This window comes from Rhinopithecus roxellana, chromosome 6 (genome assembly GCF_007565055.1).
Source record: "Rhinopithecus roxellana isolate Shanxi Qingling chromosome 6, ASM756505v1, whole genome shotgun sequence".
NCBI classification, from domain to species: Eukaryota; Metazoa; Chordata; class Mammalia; order Primates; family Cercopithecidae; genus Rhinopithecus; species Rhinopithecus roxellana.
The window spans coordinates 98,840,083-98,849,802 of NC_044554.1; positions in this window are offsets into that span (position 1 = coordinate 98,840,083).

A 9,720-nucleotide genomic window follows, 5' to 3' on the forward strand; every position below is an offset into this window, starting at 1 on the left:
GGTTTTGCTCTTGTTGCCCAGGCTGGGGTGTAATGTCTCTATCTCAGCTCACTGCAACCTCCACCTCCCAGGTTCAAGCAATTCTTGTGCCTCAGCCTCCCGAGTAGCTGGGATCACAGGCACCTGCCACCACACCTGGCTAATTTTTCGTATTTTCAGTAGAGACAGGATTTCAATATGTTGGCCAGGCTGGTCTCAAACTCCTAACCTCAGGTGATCCACCTGCCTTGGCCTCCCAAAGTGTTGGGATTACAGGCATGAGCCTGAATTTTCTCTTTCTGATTTCCTGTCTCTCTCTGCCTCTGACTGTGTTTCTCCATCTGTTTCTCTCTGTCTGTCTGTCTTTCTTTCTCTCGGGGCAGGGTCTTTCTTTCTGACCTCTGTGGGGCTGGGGGCTGTGCTAGGAGTCTGGGGGCTGTGCTAGGAGGGGGTTGAATTGTGACTTTGCAGTTCCTTATCTATGAAGTGGATGGGACACCAGCATTTAGTCCCAGAGTCCTTGGTGAGGACCTGGTGTGTTGAGGCTGGTGCAGAGTTAAGGGTTCAGTCCATGATTTCTATATCCATGAAAGGGGGATGGTGAGGCTGGGCATGGTGGCTCATGCCTGTAGTCCTAGCATTTTGGGAGGCCAAAGCGGGCAGATGACTTGAGGTCAGGAGTTCGAGACCAGCCTGGCCAACATGGCAAAACCCTGTCTCTACTAAAAATACAAAAATTAGCAGGGCACAGTGGCTCACGCCTGTAATCCCAGCACTTTGGGAGGCCGAGGCAGGCAGATCACTTGAGGTCAGGAGTTTGAGACCACCCTGGCCAACATGGCGAAACTCTGTCTCTATTTAAAATACAAAAATTGGCCGGGCGCAGTGGCTCAAGCCTGTAATCCCAGCACTTTGGGAGGCCGAGACGGGCGGATCACGAGGTCAGGAGATTGAGACCATCCTGGCTAACACGGTGAAACCCCGTCTCTACTAAAAAATACAAAAATCTAGCTGGGCGAGGTGGCGGGCGCCTGTAGTCCCAGCTACTTGGGAGGCTGAGGCAGGAGAATGGCGTAAAATCCGGGAGGTGGAGCTTGCAGTGAGCTGAGATCCGGCCACTGCACTCCAGCTTGGGCAACAGAGCGAGACTCTGTCTCAAATAAATAAATAAATAAATAAATAAGTAAATAAATAAATAAATAAATAAATAAATAAAATACAAAAATTAGCAGGATGTGGTTGCACACACCTGTAATCCCAGCTACTCGGGTGGCTGAGGCAGGAGAATCACTTGAACCTGGGAGGCAGAGGTTGTAGTGAGCCGAGATTGCGCCATTGCACTCCAGCCTGGGCCAGAGAGCAAAACTGTCTCAAAAAAAAAAGTGGGGGTGGGGTGGATGGTGAGAACAGCCCCTGCTCCTCTGTGGGGATTGGCGTGAGGACATCCTGAGTGCTTGCCCCAGGGAGGTGCCCTCTGCGGTCTGGTGACCAAGTGGCTCACCAGCACGCTGTGCTCCCAGTCACTCTGCGGGGTACAGCCACCATTGCCCCACTCTACAGATTAGGCAGATGAAGCCCAGAGAGGCTGAATAACTGGCTCACAGTCACACAGCAGGTCCTATCATAGCAGTGGAGGTAGGATTTGAACTCACTTGTCTGGCTCCACAGCCTACGATCCTCACTGTGGACCTCGTTTTTTTGTGGGTTTTGCTTTTTGTTTTTAGAGACAGGGTCTTGCTCTATCACCCAGGCTGGAGTGCAGTGGCACAGTCACAGCTCACTGCAGCCGTGATCTCTGAGCTTAAGCGATCCTCCCACCTCTGCCTCTTGAGTAGCTGGGACTATAGGTGTGCACCACCATGCTTGGCTAATTTTTTTATTTTTCGTAAAGGCAGGGTCTCGCTATGTAGCCCAGGCTGGTCTTGAACTCCAGGCTTCAAGCAATCCTCCGCCTTGGCCTCCCAAAGTACTGGGATGACAGGCATTGAGCCACCAAGCCCAGCCTGTGGACCTTGGCTTTAAAACTGTTATTCAATGGTATCTGTCTAACTGGTGCAGTAGGGGTGTCAAGATTGGTGGGATGGCGGGGGGAAGCTGGGGATAGAGCCCCATCTGGCCTCTGATGCCTCCCAGCCGGCCCCTCTGGCCAGCCAAGACTTTTTTTTTTTTCTGAGATGGAGTCTTGCTTTGTCACCCATGCTAGAATGCAGTGGCATGATCTCGACTCACTGCAACCTCTGCCTCCCGGGTTTAAGCAATTCTCTGCCTCAGCCTCCCGAGTAGCTGGAATTACAGGCACCTGCCACAACGCCAAACTAATTTTTATATTTTTGGTAGAGACGGGGTTTAACCATCTTGGCCAGGCCGGTCTTGAACTCCTGACCTCGTGATCCACCCACCTTGGCCTCCCAAAGTGCTGGGATTACAGGCATGAGCCACTGCTCCCGGCCAGAACTTCTTAACATACAGCTGTCACTTGGCCCAGAGCCTGCCAGGGATCCTTGTGTCCCTGGCTCCCGTGCCCAGCTTTTGTGGGTTCACAGCTGGGCTCCTCTGGCCTTCAGAGGGGGCCGCCCTTGCCACCCTCTGCATCTGCCACACAGCTTCCTCCTCATCCCTGCTCCTGCCTCCTATCCATTTTTGTGGGCTTCTCCTCCTCCAGCAATGCCTCCAGTGTCGTTCTTCCAGGACCTGCCTCCTCCCAGAAGTCCTCTCTGGGGGCTCTGGACCGTGGCACAGCAGGACAGGCACCAGGAGCCACTGTCAGAGTCTGATGGGTGAAGACGGAAGTGGCTCAAGAGTATTTCCTTCAGGCAGTGACAATTTTTTCCAGGAGGGGTGTGAGGCCTCCAGCTCCTAAAACTCCTCGAGGTTTAAGAGAGGAAAATGCTTTGGCTCCAAAATATTTAACTTTAAAAAATAGTATTTAAACTGCATTTAAACTGCAACTTTAAAAAATAGTAAATGTTTATTGAAATGTCTTCTAAATATAACTATGTCAGTTTCATCCATTGTTAAATTTAGTATTTCAAAATGCGTCACTGCGCATGAAAACAATTTGTAGGTCACATTTTCTCACTTTGGAAGAATCCTAAGATTCTCAAGAATGCATGATGTTGGTAGAGAAATCAAGGCCAGGAGCAAATCAAATGATTTACTTGCCCCCAAACCGCTTTGAAAGTTAAGTTATAAAATTCTGTGGCCGGGCGCGGTGGCTCAAGCCTGTAATCCCAGCACTTTGGGAGGCCGAGACGGGCGGATCACGAGGTCAGGAGATCGAGACCATCCTGACTAACACGGTGAAACCCCATCTGTACTAAAAAATACAAAAAACTAGCTGGGCGAGGTGGCGGGTGCCTGTAGTCCCAGCTACTCGGGAGGCTGATGCAGGAGAATGGCGTAAACCCGGGAGGCGGAGCTTGCAGTGAGCTGACATCTGGCCACTGCACTCCAGCCTGGGCGACAGAGTGAGACTCTGTCTCAAAAAAAAAAAAAAAAAAAAAAGTTATAAAATTCTTTTCAATTGCTTTATACAGTCAAAATATATGTACAAAGTTGGGGTATAGGTGCATTTTTTTTTTAATTCTGGTAAAAAACACATAAGGTTTGCCATCTTAACTATTTTATTTATTATTATTATTATTATTATTATTATTATTATTATTATTATTATTTGAGACAGAATCTCACTCTGTCTCCCGGCTGGAGTGCAGTGGTGCCATCTGGGCTCACTGCAACCTCCGCTTCCCGGGTTCAAGCAATTCTCCTGCCCCAGCCTCCCGAGTAGCTGGGACTACAGGCACCCACCACCATGCCCAGGTAATCTTTGTATTTTTAGTAGAGACGGGGTTTCACCATGTTGGCCAGGATGGTCTCGATCTCTTGACCTCGTGATCTGCCCGTCTCGGCCTCCCAAAGTGCTGGGATTACAGGTGTGAGCCCGGCCTTATTTCTTTGTTTTTTAAAATTGTATTTTTTTTCTCATGTTGCCCAAGCTGGTCTTGAACTCCTGGGCTCAAGTGATCCACCCGCCTCAGCCTCCCAAAGTGCTGGGATTACAGGCATGAGTCACCACACCCAGCACATCTTAAGTTTTTTTATTTTTTAATTTTTTGACGAGGTCTCTCTCTGTCGCCCAGGCTGGAATACAGTGGCACCATCTCAGCTCACCACAACCTCCATCTCTCGTGTTCAAGCGATTCTCCTGTCTCAGCCTCCCGAGTAGCTGGGACTACAGACGCCCGCCACCACGCCCAGCTAATTTTTATATTTTTAGTAGAGACAGGGTTTCACCATGTTGGTCAGGCTGGTCTCAAACTTCTGACCTCAGGTGATCCACTCACCTCGGTCTCCCAAAGTGCTGGGATTCCAGGTGTGAGCCACCGCGCCCGGCCCATCTTCACTATTTTTAAGCGGACAGCACAGTAGTACTAACTATACGTGCATTGTTGTGCAACAGACCTCTGGAACTTTTTCACCTTGCAGAACTGAAACCCTATACCCAACAAACAACTCCCTTTCCCTGCCCCGCTCCAGCCCCGGAAAACTTCTACTCTCCTTTCTGTTTCTGTGAATTTTACTATTCCAGATACCTCCTGTAAGTGGAAGCAGCCAGTATTTGTCTTTCTTTGTAACTGACTCATTTCACTTAGCATCATGTCTTCAAGTTTCATCCATGTTTTAGCATGTGTAAGAATCTCCTTCCTTGCTTTGTTGTTGTTGTTGTTGTTTGTTTGTTTGTTTTGAGACAGTTTCACTCTTGTCGCCCAGGCTGGAGTGCAGTGGTGTGATCTTGGCTCACTGCAGCCTCCACCTCCCAGATTCAAGCAATTCTCCTGCCTCAGCCTCCCGATGTAGCTGGGATTACAGGTATGTGCCACCACGCCTGGCTAATTTTGTATTTTTAGTAGATATGGGGTTTCGCCATGTTGGCCAGGCTGATCTGGAACTCCTGACCGCAGGTGATCCGCCCGCCTCGGCCTCCCAAAGTGCTGGGATTACAGGTGTGAGCCACCACACCTGGCCTTGTTTTTGTTTTTGGAGACAGAGTTTTGCTCTGTCGCCCACGCTGGAGTGCAATGGTGCGATCAAATCTCACTGCAGCCTCCACCTCCTAGGCTCAAGCAGTCTTCCTGCCTCAGCCTTCTGAGTAGCTCGAACTGCAGGCACACACCACCATGCCTGGCTAATATTTTTATTTTTCATAGCAAAGGGGTCTCATTATGTTGCCCTGGCTGGTCTTGAACTCCTGGCCTCAAGTGATCCTCCCATCTCAGCCTCCCAAAGCACTGGGATCATAGGCATGAGCCACTGTGTCTGGCCTCACTTTTTCTTTCGACGACACTGACCTATTGTGAATATCAAAAGCATGCACTGAAACTCAAGAGCTGCCTCCTCTCTTGTGCCAGGGTGCACCATGACTTTTGTGAGCCCTAGGCATGTTTGACTTACATGGGTTAAGATATTCAAATGTGGCCAGGCACGGTGGCTCATGCCTGTAATCCTAACACTTTGGGAGGCTGAGGTGGGCAGCCTCCCAAGTAGCTGGGATTACAGGCATGCGCCACCACGCCCAGCTAATTTCTGTATTTTTAGTCGAGACGGGGTTTCACCATGTTGGCCAGGCTGGTCTTGAATTCCTGAGCTCAGATGATCTGCCCGCCTTGGCCTTCCAAAGTGTTGGGAATACAGGTATGAACCACCGTGCCTGGCTGTTTTTATGCCCACCAGAGACTGGTGTGTCTGGACTAAATGGTGGAGCCAGGACTAGGCTCCCCTCCTGGCCCCACCCTCTGACTCACCCCCTCCCAAGAGAGCAGTTTCTGGGAATGTGCTAAAAACTTGGCTTACTTCCCTGGCTGAATCCTGTGTTAAGGATGTTCTCCCCCAGGAGTCCCCGAGCTCACAGGCTGTGCTCCCATAGGGAGGGATGATGGAGATGAGAAGGGGAGGGTTTCGTGTGCCCTTAGGGGCTGGGGCTACAGCAGAATGGCAGGTGTTGAAAACAGCCCAGCAGCTCCCAGGCAGGGAGTCTTTTTTTTTTTTTTTTTTTCTTTTGAGACAGAGTCTCACTCTGTCGCCCAGGCTGGAGCGCAGTGACCCAATCTCGTCTCACGGCAGCCTCCGCCTCCTGGGTTCAAGTGATTCTCCTGCCTCAGCCACCTGAGTAGCTGGGACTACAGGCACATGCCACCATGCCCGGCTAATTTTTTGTGTTTTTAGTAGAAACGGGGATTTCACCATGTTGGTGAGGCTCGTCTCGAACTCGTGACCACCACCAAGCGATCCACCTGCCTCGGCCTCCCAAAGTGCTGGGATTACAGGAGTGAGCCACTGTGCCCGGGACCACTGAGCCACGTTCCTTCTGAAATGGAGTGTGCTGTAGGATTCTTGGCATGTCACAGAAATCTCAGGCAAATAGAGGTGATTATCTACCCAAAAGGGTGTCATGAGAATCAAATGAAAAAACCATGTGGGTGCCAGGAGTCCAGGGGACATCTGGTGGGTACTAAAGGCTGTCATCTGGGGTATGACATGGAGAAATTCCCTTTTTAAATTAATTTATTTTTAAATGTTTATTTATTTTTGAGACAAGGTCTCCCTTTGTCACCCAGGCTAGAGCACAGTGGTGCAATCTCAATTCACTGCAACCTTCATGTCCTGGGTTCAAGCAATTCTCGTGCCTCAGCCTCCTGAGTAGCTGGGATTATAGCAAGCACCACCATGCCCAGTTAACTTTTTGCATTTTTAGTACAGACAGGGTTTTACCATGTTGGCCAAGCTGGTCTTGAACTCCTGACCTCAAGTAATCTGGCTGCCTCGGCCACCCAAAATTCTGGGATTATAGGCGTGAGCAGCTGTGCCTGGCATTGTTTGTTTATTTTTGTTTGTTCTTTCTTTTTTTCTTTTTGTTTTTTTGAGATAAGGTCTTGCCCGGCGCGGTGGCTCAAGCCTGTAATCCCAGCACTTTGGGAGGCCGAGACGGGTGGATCACGAGGTCAGGAGATCGAGACCATCCTGGCTAACACTGTGAAACCCCGTCTCTACTAAAAAATACAAAAAACTAGACGGGCGAGGTGGCGGGCGCCTGTAGTCCCAGCTACTCGGGAGGCTGAGGCAGGAGAATGGCGTAAACCCGGGAGGCGGAGCTTGCAGTGAGCTGAGATCCGGCCACTGCACTCTAGCCCGGGCGACAGAGCGAGACTCCAGTCTCAAAAAAATAAAAAAATAAAAAAAAAAATAAATCCCAGCACTTTGGGAGGCCAAGACGGGTGGATCATGAGGTCAGGAGATTGAGACCATCCCGGCTAACCCGGTGAAACCCCGTCTCTACTAAAAAATACAAAAAACTAGCCAGGCGAGGTGGCGGGCGCCTGTAGTCCCAGCTACTCGGGAGGCTGAGGCAGGAGAATAACTGGAACCCAGGAGGCGGAGCTTGCAGTGAGCTAAGATCCGGCCACCACACTCCAGCCTGGGGGACAGAGTCAGACTCCGTCTCAAAAAAAAAAAAAAAAAAAAAGAGATAAGGTCTCGCTCTATCACCCAGGCTGGAGTGCAGTGGCGCAATCACAGCCCAACACAGCCTCCACCTCCTGGGCTCAGGTGATCCTCCCACCTCAGCCTCCTAACTAGCTGGGACTACAGGCTCATGTCACCACTCGTGGCTCCGTTTTTATTTGTTTGTTTTGTTTTGTTGTTTGTATTTTTATGTGGAGATGGGGTTTCACAATGTTCCTCAGGCTAGTTTTGAACTCCTGGGCTCAGGCAATCCGCCCACCTCAGCTTCCCAAAGTGCTGGGATTACAGGCATGAGCCACTAGGCCAGGCCTACGTATTTATTTCTTTTCCTTTTTCTTTTTCTTTTTTTGAGATGGAGTCTCACTCTGTCACCCAGTCTGGAGTGCAGTGGCGCGATCTCAGCTCACTGCAAGCTCCGCCTCCCGGGTTCACACCATGCTCCTGCCTCAGTCTCCCGAGTAACTGGGACTACAGGCGCCCGCCACCATGCCCGGCTAATTTTTTGTATATTTAGTAGAGATGGGGTTTCACTGTGTTAGCCAGGATGGTCTCGATCTCCTGACCTCGTGATCCGCCTGCCTCAGCCTCCCAACGTGCTGGGATTACAGGCGTGAGCCACCGTGCCTGGCGTATTTATTTTTTTAAGAGACATGTTCTCACTTTGTTGCTGAGGCTGGAGTGGCGCAATCATAGCTCCCTGCAGCCTCAACCTCCTGGGCTCAAGCAGTCCTCCTGCCTCAGCCTCCCAAGTCACTGGGACTGCAGGCGAGCACCACGATGATGCCCGGTTAATTTTTTTGTAGAGACGTGGTCTTGCTGTGATGCCCAGGCTGGTCTCAAACTGACATGGAGAAATTTAAGATACTGTGGTGAATCTAGCCAACTCTTTGGGCTCCCAAGCACAAGAACCCCCTTTCTCTCTGTCCAGGGGACCTCCTCCTTCTCCCAGCTCTCAGCACAGATGCGAACAATCTGTCGCTGGCTCTCCCAGCCTTGTCGTGAAGAGGGATTTGGAGTATAACAGTTGCAGCAGCAGCACAGGGCGTCCCGTGTTGGTGTGAGATGAGGGGTCTGGTGCCAGGGCCAGCGATGGGGGTGTCTGCACCAAGCCACGCATACAATGTGATGTGGGGCCTTTGTGCCTGGTTCTTGGGAGAGTTTGTGACATACTAGATATCCATCTAACGAACCCTTTTTTGTTTAGTTGGAGCTGGTTCTTGCTGCTTGGAACCAGAAACTGGAAAAGCATGACACAACAAAGCTAAGTGTGTGGCATCAAGGGTCTACTGCTCTGGAGAAGGGAGAATTTTGTTTGTTTACATCTGTTTTGTGCAGCTACAATCTAGAAGGGCTGGTGACCAGGTCATTGTGGGGTCTAGAACTCTTGGCAGAGGTGGTTGAAGGCTCTGGGAGAGGGAGGGATGAGCTGACTGCACTGTTCTAGGGAGACCAGCTATGGTTTAGGTCCCAAGGGCCTCTCTTGGAAGGCTGAGGTGGGAGGATTGCTTGAGGCCAGGAGTTTCGAGACCAGCCTGGGCAACATAGCAAGACCTCATCTCTACAAAAAAAATTTTAAAAATTAGCGTACATGTTGGCTTGTGCCTATAGTCAAAGTTACTTGAGAGGCTGAGGCAGGAGGATTGCCTGAGGCAAGGAGGTTGAGACCAGCCTGGGCAACATAGTAAGACCTCATCTCTACAAAAAAATTTTTAATTAGCCGTACATGTTGGCTTGTGCCTACAGTCAAAGCTACTTGAGAGGCTGGGCAGGAGGATTGCTTGAGGCCAGGAGTTCAAGACTAGCCTAGGCAACATAGTGAGACGCCATCTGTACAAAAAAATAAGAAGTTAATGGTGCATGGTGGTGTATGCCACGGTCCCAGCTACTCCAGAGGCTGAGGTGGAAGGATCACTTGCGCCCAGGAGGCCAAGGCTACAGTGAGCCACGATCCTACCACTGCACTCCAGCAGGGTCCACAGAGCAAGACTGTATCTCTCTAAAAAAAGAAGAAAAAAAAACAAAAAAGGCCAGGTGTGGTGATTCAAGCCTGTAATCCCAGCACTTTGGAAGGCCGAGGCAGGTGGATCACCTGAAGTCAGGAGTTCAAGACCAGCCTGGCCAACATGGTGAAACCCTGTCTCTACAAAAATACAAACACTTGCTGAGCATGATGGCAGGTGCCTGTAATCCCAGCTACTTGGGAGGCTGAGGTGGGAGAATTGC